Consider the following 19,765-nt stretch of genomic DNA (forward strand, 5'->3'; position numbering starts at 1 on the left):
CGCCGTGCCCGGAGAGCCGACAAGGAGCCAGGGTCCTGGCTCGCCAGCCGCGCTGCCGGGCACCCATCCCTCCGGTCGCCGAAGCCCCCGCGGCCACTTGGCTGCCGCTCCCGCGGAACCCCCGCACCCATGACGGGCAGCGGCAGTTGGAGGTGGCCCAGCGCGGGGGGGCGGGGCGAAGCTACCGCTGTAACGATTGACGGCGGCCCCAGCCAATGGCGGCGGGGCGTGGCCGGGCGGCGGGGGCGGAGCGGGCAGCCGGCGGGCCGGCGCCGGGGCAGCCGCGCTTGGGCGGAGACGGGGGCGGGGCTTGGGGGATGCCTGGGCGCGGATTGGTCGGGGGGCGTGGCCGGGGGGCGCGGATTGGTCGGGGGGCGGGGCCAGCGGGGTTTTCTCCCGGGCTGGGCTGACGGCTGTGGTTGGGGAACTTCAATTTCGTATGTGAGCGCGAGCGGCGGCGACCGTTTGGGCGTCAGGTACCGCTGGGGAGCGGGTCCCGGGGGGCGGCGGGGGGGAGCCCGGGTCGGGCGAGGCCTCTCCGGCGGCGATGGTGAGCGTCGGGAGGCGGGGAAGAGGGCGCCGGGCAGCCGCAGCCTTGCGGGAGGGGCGGCTGTGAGCCGAGGGGCCGCGTTGCCCCGCATCCGTCGACGTTTTCCCCTGCTTCGTCCGCCGCGGGATGCGGGGGCCGCGGGCAGGGCCGGGCTGTGCGCTTGTCCTAGGCGCAGAGCTACTGCCTCTCAGCCCCAGCGCTCTGCCGGGCGGGGGCGGGGGGGAGGGAGGTGGGTCGGGGGCTGTCAGAACCGGGACCCGCCGTGGGAGGAGCGGGGACAGCAGGGGGCGGCAGCGGCCCCGAGGAAGCGTGTCCGGAGCGGCGGCAGCGGCGGGGGACGTTCGCTCCCCGTCACAGCCCCTTCGCGCAGGCTTTCGCTTATCTTCGGGCAGGCGGGGGTCTCCGAGGGGGATGATTCCTCCCTTCCCTCCTTCGCCGGAGGTTCGGGCGCTGGTTCTAGCGAGGGGAGCCGTGCGGAGCTCCTGCTCGCCGCTCGCTTTCAAATCTCCCTCGCAGGGCTGCCGCCGCGGGCAGTGCCCGCAGCCTCCGGCCCTGTGGTCGTCACCGCCCCGTCAGGGGACGGCGCCTCAGGGCGTCCGGACCGGGGCTGGACCGACGTCCGCCCAGCCGTCTGCAGCGCGTTCGGGTCTCCTGCGTCTGTTCTGACGCTGAGTGAAGAAAAAGAGGGGTATTTTCCCCAAAAAGATCTGTCCTGGCTTGTTTTGGTTATTCCTATCGCACCCGTCGTGTGAGTACTGCGCGAAGAGGTTTTTATTTGTTTCCTCCCGGAGCACCACTCCTCATTCTGATAACTTCATCTGTTTGCATCTTGGGCTGTTTCTTTTCAGCTCTAGGTGAGCAGCTGCAGAAAAATGAGCTAAATACGACCCTGTACAGAAGTTGTTTATCAGTAATTAGGGCTTAAAACTGAGGAAGACTGGGTATTCCTAATTTCCTTTCTCTTCAGGATTAGAATAATAGTCATGTTAGAGTCCCATTGTATGTGCTTTATTTGCTCTTTTTAGAAGCAGTCTACCTTTCAAGATGTGATGACCTGCCCTCTGCGTCAACATTGTGCACCGGGGTCTTTAAAAAAATCGAGATGTTATTTATAAATTTAAGTCCAAAGCTCTTTTCCTATTATTGTTCTTTTTAAGGCTTTGATTACAGTACTGTGAAGTCTGAATACTCTCAAAAGAGCTGTTAACACCGTGGTAACACTTTTAGCATTTTTCCTCAGGTGAAGATTCTACTGAGTTGAAGTTAATCCCTTTTGATGTTAATAGTATTGTTCATGCATGTGTATGGCTAAAATGGACTTAAAGGAGGTTATGAGTGATCGTTGATTGACATAAAAGGAGTTGATTTGAGGGTTTGTCATCTTAATAGTTATGATTTCCTGAAACAGCTTTTGAAATAAATCACTACCAGGGAACAAGTAATAGCCAGCTAGGGAGTAAACTAAAGGTAAAGTGCTTTGATACCAGTAACAACTAGCAGACAGTTCAGTTAGATTTTTTTTTTCTTCTTGTAAAGCTGTTTGAGACCTTTTTTTTTAATTAAAAACATGTAATTTATAGCTTTTTCATTGACATATAGCTATTTGCTTAGCTTTACTGCCTCATTTTCCTGTCTCCTAGCATAGGTGAAATGGATCTGCTACTGAAATGCAACAAGCACATAGTTGTGAAAAACTTAGCCTTCAGCAAATTCTCATAAACTTGCTTATTTCCAGACCTGGAGAGTCTGAAGTGACAAAGTACTTCTTTAATAGGAACTATGTAAAAAATCAACACGTATCCTTTGGTGCAACATTTCTAAGTTTAAAATAGCATATAAATTCAGTCCCTAAGCTACAGAACCAAGCAGTAACAGAACAGACCCAATTTAGAACCAGTTTAGTGGCATCCTGGGTTAGATGGGAATGGCCATGAAAGGGTATTGAGCTGAAGCTTTGTGCTTTGGCTGCTGCTCTCCTCCCTTCCAACAAGTTTCAGTTTCTGCTTGCCATGCTCTTTTCTATCTTGTGTTTAGCTCTATGGTGGGAAGTTGAGCTGCATTCACTTACTTAAATTGCAGTATTCTGTTGATTTTGATTCAGTTTGGGCTTGGAATATGACCTTCTGTTCCATGTTTCCGGGGTTATGGATCTCCAAAGTTCATATCAACAACTCGTACCCCTGCCAGATGAGCTTGCATTGTAACAATGTCATTTAGGATGGTCTAGAAAAGACTTTAAAAAATGCACATACTCTGTGTGCACATGTGTTGAAAGTGCAGAATAGGGAGAGTTCAGCCTTCTTAATAAAAGTCAGGGCCATGTGGAATAGACCTCCAGGCTTCATTCCTTTGGAAATGTACTTTTTGTTTCACTTCTAACTTGATAAGTCTCCAGCAATTGCTGGTAATTCTTATGAAATTTCAAAATTGGTTATTACTACTTAGTAGGACCAACTAAAGGCAGCTCCATGAAACAAATGTTACCTGTTGATGTATGTTAATGGGATTGCAGTGACATAACTGTGCACTGAATAGCTCATTTAGTGAGGGTAACCTGAAGAATAATTGGATTACTTATGGTCTGAATTATTTAGTGAGTGTGGATATAGGCAAAATGGGAATTTTTCATGTAACCAAATCCTGAGTCATACATTAAGACTGAGGAATGTGGGTCATATGTGGAGAGTGGGAGTGTGTTCTGTGAAATACAGACAAGGAGGTATCATGAGTTGCAATTAATAATAATTAGAACATAAGTTCTTTTAAAGTCATTAAAATAGTCAGACTAGGTATATAAACATAAAATATATGACAAGATAATAAAATCTCTAGCTGGTGCTCATGGGATTCTTTTTTGAATTATGTGTTCACTTTTGACATTAAACTTCAGAAAGTTGATGGTAATAACCTGAAAGAATTTAAAGTTGCAAGAACTGGGAAGCATGTTTCAGTACAAAAGATTGGTCTATTTAAGGATTAAAAAGGGAGGGAAGAAAGTAAAATGGTGATATATATACCTGTATTGTGGATGAGAACAGATAAGAGCAGCAATCAAAGGATCCAGTGGCAGGATTTAAAGAGCCCTCGTGGTTTGTTTTAAATTATGTCTGTATTCTGCAGCATTTCTCTAATTATTGAAAAAGTAGAAGTTTTCTACATCATAGTTCACCATGTGTAAATTTCTGTAGGGTAAAAATTGCTGTATAGTGTATTTCCATTATATATTTTTAAAGCACAATCAAATTCTTTCCTGGGAAAGACCAGTTCAAGTGGTGCTTCCATTCTGGAACTGATCTTAAGCCAGGGGGGAGTAAGAACACGGCAGGTGGGGTTTCCTCCTAATTGCAGGCAAAATTAACCCAAGAAAGCAGTGTTGGAAGATTGTTCACTTAATACACAATGGCTGGACACAAGACAGGGGATGGCAGCAAGAAAAGGGGATGTGGGAGTGTGTGACTGTGTTATAGCCTGGGTTATACAAGAGGTCAAGCTACATTGTAAGAGGTTATTTCTGGCCTTCTGAATTGAAAGAAAAGACTCCTCTTGACTTTAGGAGTGTTAGACTTCAAAATAAACTGCTGCTAAAGTTCTGGTTCTTTTCTTTTTAAAGATGTAAAATTAAGGTGTAAATTAAATGATTGTGTATTTTTCCCTTCTTATTGGAAGTGTTCACATTTTAAAAAGATATTTTTCACTTAAGCACAGTTCAGTTTCACTTACCTGGTTTTCTAATTCACTTGCACAGATATTTTTGTGTGTAATTTGACTGCAAATTTAACTGTCTTATAGGTAAAGAAGATATTATCCAGTTGTCATAGTTGATAGCATTCTACTAACCTTCAAGACTTGTACTGGAGTTAGAGGTAACTTGTGATTTATTTTTCTTTATGATCACATTTTTGTTGTTGATGTGATCAATCTACATTGTTTGCCAGTCTTGTAACATACAGAAAGTAACACATTAACAATATAGTGAATATTTTGACTTTTAGCAAATTAAGTTCTTAATTTATAACCTTGTGATATAAAATCTGTGAAGGTAATTTTACTAGTGACTTACTTCCTCCATTGACTTCGCCTCAACTTTGAGTGCTTTGTAAAGATCTGCAGACTAAGTAAAGGCCAAATCAACACAATATTGATTAATTACTATTGGGTGATCCAAAAATAGCCATTCTGTTTGGCTAGTGAAATGAGAAAAGTATGTTCTGTGTATGGTATAAGATTATAGACTTGGATATAGTGCAAGTGGAACAGCTCAGCAAGAATATGTGCTTGTTTATTTTAACAGACTTGGGCAGAAAAAAAGGTTTGTTTCCACTGCAGTACTGTCTGGTGTTTTAGTGACACTATGCAAACACTGCATTACAGCAGCTCTGTGAGGGCTGCTACCTGCCCAGCAAGCTGTATAGACATTGCTGACAAAAATGCTGAATAGCACTGTTGAATTTCAGTTTAAAGCACATGGCTTAGTTTCTCCATTTTATATTCTTTATGTAGTTCCTCACATCTGACATGCTACCTTGAAAGTAGAAACAATTTCAAGAAATCTATGGCCTTGATATGTAAAACTTCAAACCCCAGCAAAAAAAAACAAAAAAAGAACCTCAAATCCTGTTACTTTTCTCAAATAATTCTCTTCGCCTTCCTGCCTTCTATACTCCTGTACACTGGGTTTTGTCCTAGTTTTGGAGGAAAGCTGAAGCTGGGAGAGTAACAGACTGAGTGGGTGACTTATAGGGAGTGATGAATTATAGGGAATGTTTAGGAATCTTCATAAGGGAGCATTTCAGATGCCTACCCTTTTCTCTCCACATTACAATTTCCTTTGATGAGAACTTGAAGTTCTGTAATTGGACTTAAGTCTGACATGCTTTCAAGGCCTGACTTCTCTTAAGTTGGACTCTTGTTTGAAAATGGATTGGTGGACTGAATATTCTCAGAAGGAGGTAGTAGTGCTTTGTTGGTTGGTAGTGTTTGCTTTGTTGTGTTTTTGGTTTTGGTGTTTTCTTTCTTTTTCTAATGAACATCAAATACTACTGCCATTCATCTAGTGTAGTGTAGTTGTTAATAGTAGCTTGACTCTTCAGAGACAAGGAGCATTGCAGGAGGATCCTTTCTTTAAAACTGGAGGCTTCTTTACAAGTGTCTATGAGGTTAACAGTGTTTGACTTGATAATAGGAATACCATCGTGCTCAGACTCATCTGTGTCTCAGTTCCTCCTCCCTAGATTCTTTTTGAAGGTTCTTATATGGCCTGTTAACTTATTTTGTTGTTACTAAGTGATATGCAGCCTCCATGCTCCATAAGGCCATTGTTAGAAAACCGTGGCATTGAATAGTAAACTAGGGTTAGCTAAGGACAATTTAAAGGGACCTATGGATTGCCCTGGTGCTCTAGGTTTGACTCTTCCCTTTTGCTTCTAACGATCGTCTGTGTGGTTTTCTGTTTGCAAAGCAGTAGTTCTGGTGAAATCTGTAGATGTTCAGTTACCAGAAAATAAAAATAGACTTTAAAAAAGAAGTGTAGACTCTGAAAGATCAGTTTCATCTTAAATTGCTTGCACTGATGACAAAGCAGAGTCTAACCAAATATTTATTGTTGAAATGACTCTGTAATTAGTAGTGTTGTACAGCTAAATGTAACACCAGATTTTACTGTAAATTACTGCTATTCCATTACTGTGGCTTGGGAAGTATAGACTGTAACTGTGGTATTCTTTTTAGTGGCCTGGATAAGAATTTGACTACAACATTTTAAGAACATAGTTTTTGTATTTTTAATAACATTCTTCACTATGTATTTAAAATGCATGATGTGATCTCTTACCACAATGGAAAATTAGAACAGCTTTTTCTAATTTGGAATACGCAGTTATCCTGTGTATGGGCTTTAAAATACATATTCTTATTTCAAGCTTTTGAACTGGTAATAGGGAGACCTTTAAATTATGATTGACTCAGCATGTATCCTACTTCTGAAAGTCAAACAAAAATTAAAATGTTAAAAATGTACACTTGTGTTTAACATTTGTTGAAATATTTTTATTGCTTCCAGTTACTTAGAAAAACACAGACATTAATAAGATATTTTACAATATACTGAGTATGTCCTGAGAACTCCTTAGAGTTGGAACATTTCAGTTTTGGGTCTGAAAGTTTTTGTATGACTTCCAAATGCAGAGTTTTCTACTTTGTAGAAACCATGTCTTAATGTGCTCTTTGCTGTTTCCTCAGTTGAAAGAAGCTATTTTATCCTGTTTGGCTTCCTCCTTTTGAACTTACACTTAAATGCTGTATTTAAACATTTAACTGCTGTTCCATCATCCATCAGTTAAAGAAACGTGGCAAAATACTAAGCCTGTATATAAGTGATCTTCTCTTAGAGGACTGGATCCTTTTTCTTAAATGGCTTTTTGTGTACTTCACATGGTAGGATATTGCACTATTGGACCATGAATCTGAAGCAAATCCTGGAGGAAAAGAAGAGCCAGGGTGGAACCCAAGACTAAAACACAAAGAGTATCATAGCATAAACTTCATACTTAAATCCATGTTAGTCCTAAGGATGCTTTGTTCATTTTCCAGTCAACACTTTTGTACTATAGTGGTCTTTGACAAGATATTAACCACATAATGGTTAGAGGTGTCTGCTTGGATCAAGCCTGAGATGCCTGTGTATCAGTTCTACTATTCCTTCCTGACAAACTGCAGTGACAAGTGATTTCAGTATTCAACCTGTTCTGGACCTGTAACTACATCGTGTTAATTAAGTGGTTTTGGTGTTTGGGCTCACTTTCACTGTGTGCTTCCTCTATTCTTTGTGTGCTTGAGGATGTCTTATGGAAAGCAGTTGTTTAATAAGATCTCTGTGCTTGCAGGTTTATTTTTCTAAACACATTTCTAAAGACTGAAATCCATATTCTCAGTCTTTACCTCTTATTTCCAGTACAAAATGTGAAACCTCTACTGTGTTACAACATTTTTTGTCACAGTTGTGGTTAGTTCCATTCTGTCATTTCAGAAAGTAAGTGTGCTGTTTAAGTACCATGGGATAATTGCAGAATATAATCATGACTGATTAGGGGTCTGGAGAACTGGTCTTACTAGGAGGGGCTGAAGGAGCTGAAGGAGCTGGGGCTGTTCAGCCTGGAGTAGAGGAGGTTGAGGGGAGACCATATGGCCCTCTACAGCTACCTGAAGGGAGGCTGCAGTGAGGCAGGTGTTGGGCTGTTCTCCCCAGTGACTTGTGATAGGACAGGAGGTAATGGGTTCAAGTTGCTCCAGGGGAGGCTCAGATTAGATATTACGAAAAATTCCTTCACTGAAAGAGTGATGAAACATTGGAACAGGTTGCCCAGGGAGCTGGTGGAGTCTCCATCCCTGGAGATATTTAAAAATTGGGTAGATGTTGTGTTTTGTGAAATTAATTAGTGGTTAAGGTGGTCTAGGACTGACAGTTGCACTTGATGGTCTTAAAGGTCCCTTCCAACCATGATGATTCCATGATTCTGTGATCTACCATTACAGAGCTGGTATTGCTGTATTTTAAGCAATGATAAATACACAAGCAGGATTGCAGTACTTGGATTTTGTGTCTTAGAATTTATATTACGTTGTATATGAAATTGTCCTAGTTCTTGTAATATGGAAAATGCTTTAGGTTTTATGCATCAGGAGCTAGTGAAAGACAGTATTATAAGATATATTGACTTTTTCATGGGATTTCTTTTTTTCTTTTTTTTTTTTTTTGGTTGCTTAGGTCTTATTTTAATTAGGAGTTCATTGTGTTTTCTTTGAGTTTCCTTTCCCTTGCTTTGCCTTCTATTTCCTGTTGGATGCTGTTCTCTATTAAAATTCTGCAGTTTTCCCTCTTGAAGGTAATTTTTTTAGTGGAAAAAGTTGTCTTTTTAGTCAAGTTAGATGATTTTTAGTATGTAATTAGCTGAGTTGATTCTTAGTAGTGCAGCAAGCACTTAAAGCTTATTCTAGAAGAATATCGTGTTTAATCAGCTCTTCTGGATTACTCTGTATTAGGTGGTATTTAAGTTACTTGTGGTAACTTTCTGCACCTTGTCAAATCTTGTTTGTGCTTCCCCAACCTGCTTTTTTTTAGCATAAAATGATTTAAATATAATTTCTTTTGGGGAAACAAAGTGAGTTTTGTTTGTTTTGGTCTTTGTTTTGTTAAATGGTTATGAGGTTTTTTCATTTATCTTGGAGACAGGTGGCTTCTGCTGACTTGCTTCAGGTTCTGCCTCCCACCAATGTGTATGTTGAAGCCAGTTGCTCACCTCTAAATAAATCTCTGACTGGTGTGTGTCTGTGTGTGTGTGTATGGAGGGAAATGTGTGGGAGCACTTTGTGATGGCATTGGTCTGCTCTCAGATGAGCCTTTGACTTTTGAAAGTACCTCGTCCTGATTTGAGGTAGAGGGCTCCTATCTGCTTATGCACTGCAGTGGTGGTTCATGGCAAATATGACTTGAATTAGTCTATTTGTGTTAGAAATGTTAAATGTCTGGTTTTGTGCAATACATTTTTTCCCCAGATGTGCTCAGGAAATAGTATTATTCTGTTATTCAAGTGCCTGTTTACATTCTTGAACTAATTGTATGGAAGTTCTCTTATTGAAGTTTCTTGGTATTGTAGAGGCTTGAGTTACTTTCTCACATGACAGAACAATGTTTGTTTCTGTATAGAGATGAAACTGAGTTGGAAGGTTTTGCAGTGTGTATTTCCTTTATAAAATGAAAGAGAAAATAATAGCATTTTTTATGTTGGTCAAAACAAAACTTAATGACTATTAAATATTCTTATTAGAACAGCAAGATTGTGCTATAATGGGAATTCCACCTGTACTGTTTTTCTGGTTGTTTGCTATTGTTAGGGTGTTAGCAGTTAATTTTTATTTATATATATATATACATATATATATATATGACAAACCATGTTTTTCCAATGTTTTTTTGCAAGCTGAAAATTATAATTGCTTCTACTTTTCAGTAGCATTAAGTAAAATTGCAGAAATTTGCTTTCTTTAGACCTATTTTGCAGAGCATTATTAGACTGAAGTGGTATGTGACCTATGATGGTATGGAGGGAAAATGTACCACTGTGTAGGAGTGAATTGTAGCTGGAAACACTTGAGACATTTCTGACTATGATTCATTATTTCTTTGTCTGGTTTGGTGAGCCTGGAGAGTAAAGTGTGACTTAGTACCTTTGATCACGTGTATCTTGTATGTACAGACATTTTAACAGCCACTAACTGGATTGTATTATTTTGCTTCAGTATGAAATTTGAGCTCACCAAGTAGGTGTCTTGGTGTCCATGGATCATTCAAGAACAGTACTTTAGAACTACTGCTCTTATCATGGGACGTTTGAATCAAGAATATACTTAAAAGTATCTCTGAAAGTGAGAAGGCTGAGTATCTGTAGTCTGTATGGAGGCTGCTTTAAGCAAGTAAATGTTGGGCTTTCATTTACAGCAGCAGATACACTGTTATGCCTATGATTTGATTTCTCTTTTCCATTTCCGGTTTTCCTCTAGAGACGTGGCTCTCAGTCTTTCTGTCCCCTTCATCCTTTGGGCTCCAAGCCCTTTATAACCTTGTCCCCACTGCATTTTCTTCTGTTTTTGTTCTCCCTTTGTTTTGTTGTTTTTGTTCTCCCTTTGAATTAGCTAACTCTAAAGTAAACACTTCTGTTTGTTTGCAAAGTTTTGTACAAGTGAAGAATTGAAGACAGCTTTTGCTCTGCTAATCATTGCTAAAGAAACATTTGTAGTGAGTTGAGAGTGGGTTTTTTGTTGGAAAGGTGTGCAAAACTTTCTGTAGGGTAAGCAGCAAAAGGTTACCCAGGTCCACAGCTGGGATTTCTAAGTGCTGCAATACTTATGAAAGGCTTCTTGTTGCTTTATATGAAGATGATTGCATTTAGGTCTTTAGCTGAAACTGGAGAAGCCACCTCAGAATTATTTATTGAAGATGGGCAACATAACTATTGCTGCAAATAAAATCTAATATAGGCCTTATGAACAGGATTGCAATATTAAGACTCTTCTCTTGCAAAATCAAACTAAGCTGAATAGCTAAACTAATGCAGTCATGCAATGCATCTAATCTTTTGTTTTGGAAACTATTGATGCCCCTTTCACCCTACTAGGCTAAGGGAGATGCCTTGTTAGCATTGAGTTGCATCTTCGTTTGCATGAGGGACTTCCTCACTGACTAACCTGTCTCGGTGTAAAAATACTGCCGTAGGCTACACTTACTTTTCAGGCATATGCATTCATTCACAAGACAAAACCATCTTTGATGCCAATACCCTGAAGGGCTAAAATATTCTGCAAGAGTTTTTCCAGCAATTGTTGGAGTGCTTTTCAGCCATGGGAGCATGTGTATTTTAATGAGTTTTCCAATTTGATCCATGGACTAGGTTGTAGTTAATTTTTTTAATCACTTGTGTGCTTTTGTTGTTTTGCTGTTATACTTTAAAGCACACTTGCAAATTTTAGCGTATAAGTTTTGAGACACCAAGCAGAAAGATCAATTCTTAGCTTTCTGCTGCAAAGGGAGATGTAGTGAGACAGGACCAGGTGCCCTGAGTTATTGATGAGTGGGTGTGGGTTCACCTGTGTCTGGCCTCCCTCCTGAGCATGTGCAGGAGCAGGGGGCCAATAAGAGAGCAGCTGACACCCACGGAGAGGGCTCTCACTCTTCAGTGAGGATGGAGAAGCCCATAGCTCGAGGAGCCCCAGGAGCAGGCAAGAAGGGGTAGATCCCGGGGCCTCAGGAACAGCCCTAGGACATCATCCAGGAATGGGCTAAACCCCGAGGCCTCAGGAGCAGCCCTAGGGGCAAGAAGGGCTCCTCCCGCTACATCTGGTGGAGAATGCGGGCAGCGTGCAGAAAACCTAGCTGGCACAGAAACTGCAAGAACGTTCTCTCTGTAAGGTATGATCAACAAGCTCTCTGGACAGGAAACCCCAGAGCAGAGGGGAAAATCCCATGAGGAAGGGTTAAATCCCGAGGCCCGTGAGGAAAGAAACCCCGGAACAGAGGGAAACCAAGCCAGAGGAGCAGATACAGGAGGGAGAATAATAACTAGAAGAACAACTTGCAGAGACTCTGTGAAAAGTGCCTGGTGCAACTTGCAGAGACTTTGTGAAATATGCCTAGGCTAAGCCCTTGAGCAGAGGGAAATCCCATGAGGAAGGGTTAAATCCCGAGGCCCATGAGGAAAGAAACCCTCGAACAGAGGGCAAGTGCCTGGGACAATTTGCAGAGACTTTGTGGAGAGTGCTCAGACAACTTGCAGAGACTTTGCCAGAAAGGGGCTGACATTGAGCGAATATATGGGTATGCTTAATTCCCCTTAAAGAAAGAAGGTTGAAAGAAAGAAGGTTGAGAATTCTCCCCAAAATATGTGTAAGGGTTGAGAATTCTCCCTAAAAATATATGTAAATTGTGTGATGTTTAATTCCCCTTAAAGAAATGTTTAAAGGTGATGTTTAATTCTCCTTAAAGATGTAAATATTTAAAGATGTATGTTTAATGTTTAAAGGTTTAATGTTTAAAGATGTAAATGTAAATGTCTATGTAAATGTCTGTGTAAAAAAAAAAAAAAAAAAAGAAGGGGGAAATGTAGTGAGACAGGACCAGGTGCCCTGAGTTATTGATGAGTGGGTGTGGGTTCACCTGTGTCTGGCCTCCCTCCTGAGCATGTGCAGGAGCAGGGGGCCAATAAGAGAGCAGCTGACACCCACGGAGAGGGCTCTCACTCTTCAGTGAGGATGGAGAAGCCCATAGCTCGAGGAGCCCCAGGAGCAGGCAAGAAGGGGTAGATCCCGAGGCCTCAGGAACAGCCCTAGGACATCATCCAGGAATGGGCTAAACCCCGAGGCCTCAGGAGCAGCCCTAGGAGCAAGAAGGGCTCCTCCCGCTACAGGGAGAAGTCACCATGAGAGAAGTTACTAATTCCTATGGAGGGCATAGGTACAATCTGCTGGGCTTTGACTTCCACCAGCTTTCCCTTTGTGACTGCTGTGCTAAAGAGGACATAACTTTTGGGGTTAGAAGCAAGAGAAAAGGAGATATGTAAAGTTGTGGGTTGTTTTTTTTTGTTTGTTTGTTTTTTGTGTGTTTGTGTTTTGCTCATTTGTTTCTTGGTTTTTCCTAAGTCACATGTTTTTGTTCTGTAGCTTTTTGTACTCTGTTAGGTTCAGGTGTACTTCTCCCTCTCAGATAAATGCTGCTGGTCTTTTTCTTAGAGCTAGTGAGCTCTGGCTGTTTGTGTTGCACCATAGTGCAAATGGTGGTGTTCAAAGGTTTGACTAGCAGGTAGTTCTTGAATAGCATGAATCAGAAAGTGAGAAGTGCAGAGACTCAGTCTGATGCAATGACTTGGTATTATTGTGGTTTTGTGCTCACAAGACATTTGAGTCAGCATATCAATGTATGTGCAGTAAGATGCTGCTTTGTTTCCTGTTGGATGGTTTAATTTCCTCTTGTGAAGGGAATTGTAGTTCAAATATTTGTCAGGCTATAAAGCTAAATATTTCTAAAGCATCCTCACTGAGTTGTGTTGACTTAAATATAAGGAATGTATAAGAAATACAGAAGTATTAGCAGAACTTGCATCTCTTGCTTATGATAGACTGTTATTTGCTACAGTAATACAATTTTTAAACTGTGACTATCTATAAGAACTTTCTCAGATCACTACCAGCAGTTTGCACAAGAGTGAGTGTTGAAATACAGCAGCTGATAGTCATGCAAAAAATACTTTTTAGGAGGTATTTATTATAGTGAAAATTGCTTTTGTCTTTTTTTGTTGTTGTTGGTGGTTTTGGTTTTTTTTGTTTTTTTTTTTTTTTTTGTTCTTTCTTTACCCCAAAATGCAAAGCTGGATGCATTAAGATATTTCTGATTTTTTTTTTTGTGGTCTTATAAGACAATTTTATATATTACATTGCTTGCATAAGCATTAGGAGACTAGAGTGTTATTAAATATAAGGTATCTCCTGACCTTTTGTAAAAGGTTGAGTTGCCATTATGAGAGTTCTAAATTGGATCTGCTGAGTTCTTGTAGTAAAATGTCAAAGACCCTTCCCTTTTTTTCTCTTCCTCAACGTCAAGAGAATTGTATCTTGATTTATACTTTTTTCTTTTTCCATGTCAAGAAACTTAATTAAGCAGCTTAAGCTCCACACAGGCTGCAAATTAACTTCTCTAATGTATTTTATGAGAGATACCCCTAACAGAGGTCACAGAGAAGCTGATACGGTCACTTTCAGGGTGAGACTGAAGTGCTTTGTTTATTGTCTATATGTGAACCATCTATGTCTAAGCCGTCTATGAAGCTTTGAAATTGTCAGTGTTCAGACCAGAAATAGGTGGACTGCCAAGCTCTGAGTAAAGGTAACCTTTTGATTCAGACACGTCAGTTCTGTTTCCATACATAGTGGCTGTGCTCTCTGCTGTTAGTTTAAGAGTTCAATGCACCCAATAAGGTAAACTGAAAGAAATTCTGCGCTCTTGTGAAGGGGGATATAGGAAGGATGACATGAGTTATTTATAGCTGGAGGAACTACTGCTGCCAAAATTGCAGGATGACTATATAAAATTTTACTTTTTCAGATTTTTCAGCTTCAACAGTCAAGGTACACTGATAACCAGTGTGAACTTAATTTGAATACTTGCAAAGCCATCATGAATGTTTAACCGAAGTTATCAGACTGATAATACAGGAGTCAAAAAATAAATTAAAAACATTTTTTAAAATTAAAAATCTACGTTATCATCTATGCATTATCCATTCAAATACAGCAGCCCTGCCTTCTTGCTTTTATGGCCAGCTAGCTGTCCACACGTATCTGAGTGCAGATTTCTTTGGGGCGAAGGCACAAATTAGTCTGCAAGGCGGTGGATAGTGAGCAGAGGGAAGAAACCCTGAATGAAAAACTTGTTATGAGAGTCCCGCAAGCTGAATAAATAGGATTTAGTGATCCTGTCTGTGTACTGTCAGCTGAAACTGGCTTATGTTGCTAAATTGATTTCTAACTTTTTCCAAGAACTTACTAATGAATGTAGTAGTAATGTGCCAAAAGCAGGAAATGAGCAGTAGAATTTTTAGGTAACAATCAGTGTTTCATGTGTTTGAAATGTTGCTTCACTCATGTTCTTTCTCTTTTTTCCTCCTTTCCTGCTCTGATGCTCAGTTCTGCAATATTCAGTAATAGCTGGAAGTAGTAATGTGGGAATACTGAAGCACTAGCCTCTCTTAGCTAGTGGTGACAAATACATTGACCTTGTTGTAATCCTCCTCAGAATTAATTTCAAGTATATCTGAAGGCATCAGGACTTCAAATATTTAAAACTTAAGTTCCAGTGGGAGAACTTACGAAGCATGTTTTTCTCTCACTTTGTCTTGTTCTTTGTAACAAAACATCAGCTTTCTTCCTGTCAATAAATGTTCTTGTGCTGTCAATACCTCTTTCCTTTGTTTTCTTCCATTATTCTCTAAATATACTTGATACACAACCATCCAAGCATCATTAGGTAAGCTTTTCCTAGTGGGTAAGTGATGGCTGTAAAGCTAGTAAGCTAAATAAGTTACTTATGGGTTCATAGTAGAGACTCTGCTAATTTGGATGACTTTCCAGTGTAACTAACTTTGTTAGTCCTGTAGAAATGAAGTATTATCAAGACCTCTTGTCTTAAATTTTGTCATAAATGACCATTGAACTTAAGCAGTACTAGAGAATAATAACAAACAGATGATCACTAGATTGTGGTTGCATGAGTCTTACCTCTGTAGGTAACCAGGCCCAAAACTAGTGATTCAAACATCATTCTTATTGGACTTTGAGGTAGTCTTTGTCCTCATATTCCTAACACATCTGATAATGGCTTGTGTTTCTTGGTCTCAGTTTGATTACATTGTTAGCTGGTTTGAGGTAGGCATTCTAGGTTTGTTTTTTTTTTAAGTACTTGGCATGTGTCATAGCAAAACAAGAAAGCATTCTTATCTTTACTCTTTTTTCCTACTTCCCTTGGTGAATACGATTAGTCATGTTATTTCTGCCAGGAGTTAGGGAATTGTTGAAGTTGGAAGGGATCTGTGGAGATTGCCCAGTCCAATCCTATCTCCCACTCAATGCAAGCCTGACCCTATCTGGTCAGTTTTGAATACTTCTGAGAATGGAGACTCCACAACTTATTTGGGCAACTGGTTCCATTGTTTGGTGACCCTCAGAATTAAAAAAAGAGAGCATTTTTTCTCCATATTTAAGTAGAATTTCCTGTATTTTGATTTGTCACCATTGCCTCTATCTTTTCACTAGGTACCACTGTGGTGAGCCTGGCTAGGTTTTCTTTGCTAACCTCATCAGTTATTTGTGCACTGTGATATGATCCTCCTGACCCCAGGTCTTCTCTTTCCCAGGCTAAACAATCCCATCTTTCTCATTGCTTCCTCATACAGCAGATGCTGCAAGCCTTTAACCATCTTTGGACTTGCTCCAGTATGTCCTAAACTCTGTTGGACTGGGGCACCAAAAACTGGACAAACCCGCAAACCATAATGTGCAGCAGGGATGGAATGGTGGGAAACACTCTACTGGGCATCTGATAGGTATGGGGGGTGGGGAGGCTACTGGTTTGTCTTGTAGCACTCTGTTGTGTACAGTCTGTGTACATTTTGCCAGTGATTACCTTGGCACTCTTAAGACCATAGTTCATATTGGTTCTAAAGACCAGCTTCCAGGCCTGTATTGGATATTTCAGATAGTAATTAATAGGGTAGGAGAGGATTAGGAAAAAAGAATGCATACCTGTTTATATATGTGCATATATATATATATATATAATATATATATACAGGAAAAACATGCCTAGTTGTGATTTAGAAAATAATGGTTAAAAAGTTACATGATTTAACTTCTAAAGTGAAGGAAAGATACTTCTTTTTTGTTTCACATTGATTGTTATGTCCTTGTGCAGCTCTGTCTTAGAGCTGTCAGATGGGGCTAAAGCTCTATGTGACACACAGTTGTTAGACTTAAGGTAGTTCTGGAAATCCTAGAACTGGGAACCAGAAGGCATTGTTTCCAATTTCAGTTGAGAATACTTATTTACTTTAGCACTGCCTTTCCATGTGAAACCTTTTGCCTGCTTTTTGCTTCAAGAATGACTAATACTCCTGGTTAAATGGAGTATTTGTAGACTACCTTTTACTTCCAAGCAAATCTTGCTCCTGCACAAATTCACTGCGTGTTGTTGACTTTTGTTCCAGAAATCGTTAGCTGTTTTGCTGAATCCTCTAAGCTTTTAATTTCATTCAGCTGAATATATCTTTAGCAACTGAAATCTGACAGCTTGTCATGACTAAAAGGTCTTATTTCCTTTTTTGCAAATAGGAAAAGATGTTAACTAGCAGAAGGATGTTAGAGACAATACAGTCAGGATCATTGTCTTAGTAACACTTAAGTAATTTGCTGGGCATCTTTCAGTGCATGAACAACTCTTCTGTTAGATCTAGATGAAAACTGATTCTTCTTTGGAAGCCTTAAGAAAGTAAGAATTTGCTTAAATGTGTTCAGATAATTTTTGATGCAGTGTTTTGACATGGTTAATAATAGATCCTTCACATTTGTTCTTCAAGATCTTCTGAATTTATCTGCTCTTAGTTTTTCTTTAATTGGGACTCTTCAAATCCTAGTTTTGGTTTGCTTAGTATTTTACTAGTATCATTCATATAGCATTGTACCAAAATAATTAATTTGATAATCACCATTCTGTAGTAATGCAGAAAACAAGAAGTACCTTGGCACTGCAATACTGTCTGCTATTTGATTCTCTGACCTATATGTTTTGCTTTTCTTCCTACTATCTTTCTGTTGCCTTTTTAAGCATCACAACCTATTAATCATCCTGTAAGTATCCTGTTATTAATTTAAATCTGTGGCATGGAAAGTCTGTAGCAAACTTCCCCTCTCATGAAGATTTTAATCAAGAGATGCCACACCTCAATTGCAAAACCCATAGGCCCTCACAGATAACTCCTTATCTGTTTCAGACCAGTAGAGAGACTACTAGTAGACCACACAGTAGAGTAGGCCAGGCAGCTAGGGCCATATTTGCCAAATAAATACCATGCTTCAGCATGTTTTGAAGTGTTTCACGAGTAATGGGAGACAGAATAAAGTGCAAAACTCCAGATCTTGTTCTGGTGATTGTCATCCAAGGTGTTAAGAAAATATGGAATATGATTGATCAAATGAACCTGAGTATTCCAGGCAGATAATTAACTGGCTTCTTTTAAAAGTGGATACTCTGCAGTTTTTTTCTCTGACCTTAAGCACATGGGAAAGAAGATAGTTTCTAAGCAAAGGAAAAAGGAAATTGTCTCATATTTATGAAATCCTTTTCCTATCAGGAAATATGCATCAGAATTATATGTTTGGCAAGCAAGAGTACATATTTTGGCACATACTCTCTTTGTAACTTCTAACAGCCTGCCAGTATTGCAGGCAACACTAGCAGCAGTCTGTGTCCCAGACAGTTTTCATAGTAAATCCCAGTGCCTGCAGTGGGAAAGCAAGCTCCATTGTTCAGCGGGAAAAGAGGAGGCTCAAAGGAGACCTCATCACTCTCTACAACTCCCTGAAAGGAGGTTGTAGCCAAGTTGGGGTTGGTCTCTTTTCCCAGGCAACTCTTAACGAAACAAGAGGGCATGGTCTTAAGCTGTGCCGGGGGAGGTTTAGGTTGGATATTAGAATTTGTTTACGGAGAGGGTGATCAGTCGTTGGAATGGGCTGCCCAGGGAAGTAGTGGATTCTCCATCCCTGGAGTTATTTAAAAAGAGACTGGGTGTGGCACTCAGTGCCATGGTCTGGTAACCACAGCAGTAGTGGATCAAGGGTTGGACTTGATGATCTCTGAGGTCCCTTCCAACCCATTCGATTCTACGATTCTATTCTATGGCTTTGGGTCCTATTTGGTCGTCTTTTTGTTCCCTAGTGCACTGACACAAGGGAAAGAGGGAAGGAATAGCTGGAAAAGGCAAGGAGGCAGCTGTGGTGGTGGTAATCTCTGCCCCTTAGTTAAATATCCTGTGAATATTACCTAAATTTGAGGACACGCCAGGCTTGTTGTGATGGAACCAATGGTCTGCAGTCTAATTGTATCTGAAAGATCTTCTGTCAACCATTGTTTGAGTGCACAAACAGAATTACAAATGGCACTGCCCACGCAGGCATTCCAGAAATTGTGTACGCGGTCTTTTCTTACTTAGCAAATGCAAAGTTGATCGTTACTTCCAATTTTTAAGTCTAAGGCTAAGATTTTTGTAAAGTTCCTCTGGGGTCAAGCATAGTATCTTAAGGCAGTAATCAAATCCATAGTGATAACCAAGCCCTTTGACATTACAGTGGCTTCCCCGTTTGCACAAGAACGTTGGCAAAAACCTTCTGGATTGTGAAGAGAAGTAAACAAAGAGTTAAATGGTCTTATGTGGGAAAGATTCTGAGGGAAAGACCAGATGTCCAGTATCCCTTTGTTTTCAGGAAGAGTGTAGTACCTTTTTTATGCATGCTTTTTTTAAAGAAACTTCAAATGTTTAAGATGTTTAATAAAGCTTAATAAAGTATCTGAAGTGTTATTTTAACACAGTTTGAGTGTTTTATGTAAACTTGTTCTTCTGGATCGTTTGAATAGAATACAGTTATGAAATTTTATGGGAACATTCCATCTACAAATACGTTTTATCATTGTGGAATGAACATAGTGGACATCAAGGCATGAAATCATGTTTTTCCAACTTATGTCTTCAGATTTTATTGTATTTAAAACTTGTTTTAAAGTGTGTAAAGCTTGCATCCTAAAATCTAGTATATTTCATTAATACTAAAAATAATTCTTTGAGGGACTGAAGGTAATTCAGTAGGGAATATTTTTACTAACTTGTTTGATTGTAAACTGCTTTTACAGAGAACATAAATACATCTTCTGGTCTTGTTTTAATTTTGTTCTGTGTTTTTTAAGAGATCTTTAGAGCCAATCAGTTTTCTCAAATTCTAAGAAGGTATGTGGGTTTTGAATAGAACCTTAACATAAAATGGAAGCTTATCTATTGCTGTTCTTTGTAACTTCATATAAGCTGTGTCTTGTGGTGTATTTTTTGGCAGATACAGTCCTTATTGATATAT

General features: G+C 40.2%; 1 protein-coding gene across 7 annotated transcripts in view; it reads left to right on the forward strand.

The window, feature by feature from the left end:
- The first annotated feature begins 421 nt into the window (after positions 1–421).
- Positions 422–19,765, forward strand: part of EPB41L2 (erythrocyte membrane protein band 4.1 like 2) — a 107,862-nt gene continuing 88,518 nt past the window's right edge. For 5 of the 7 annotated variants that reach the window (XM_030446941.1, XM_030446945.1, XM_030446944.1 and 2 more), the window contains exons 1-2: positions 422–476; positions 4,340–4,413. The gene's annotated coding sequence lies outside the window, so the exon portion shown is untranslated. Of the gene's footprint in view, positions 477–865; positions 1,297–3,144; positions 3,150–4,339; positions 4,414–19,765 lie in introns of those variants that run through there. The other 2 variants (XM_030446943.1, XM_030446942.1) reach the window with 2 other exon arrangements.

Source organism: Calypte anna, chromosome 3, assembly GCF_003957555.1.
Source record: "Calypte anna isolate BGI_N300 chromosome 3, bCalAnn1_v1.p, whole genome shotgun sequence".
NCBI lineage: Eukaryota > Metazoa > Chordata > Aves > Apodiformes > Trochilidae > Calypte > Calypte anna.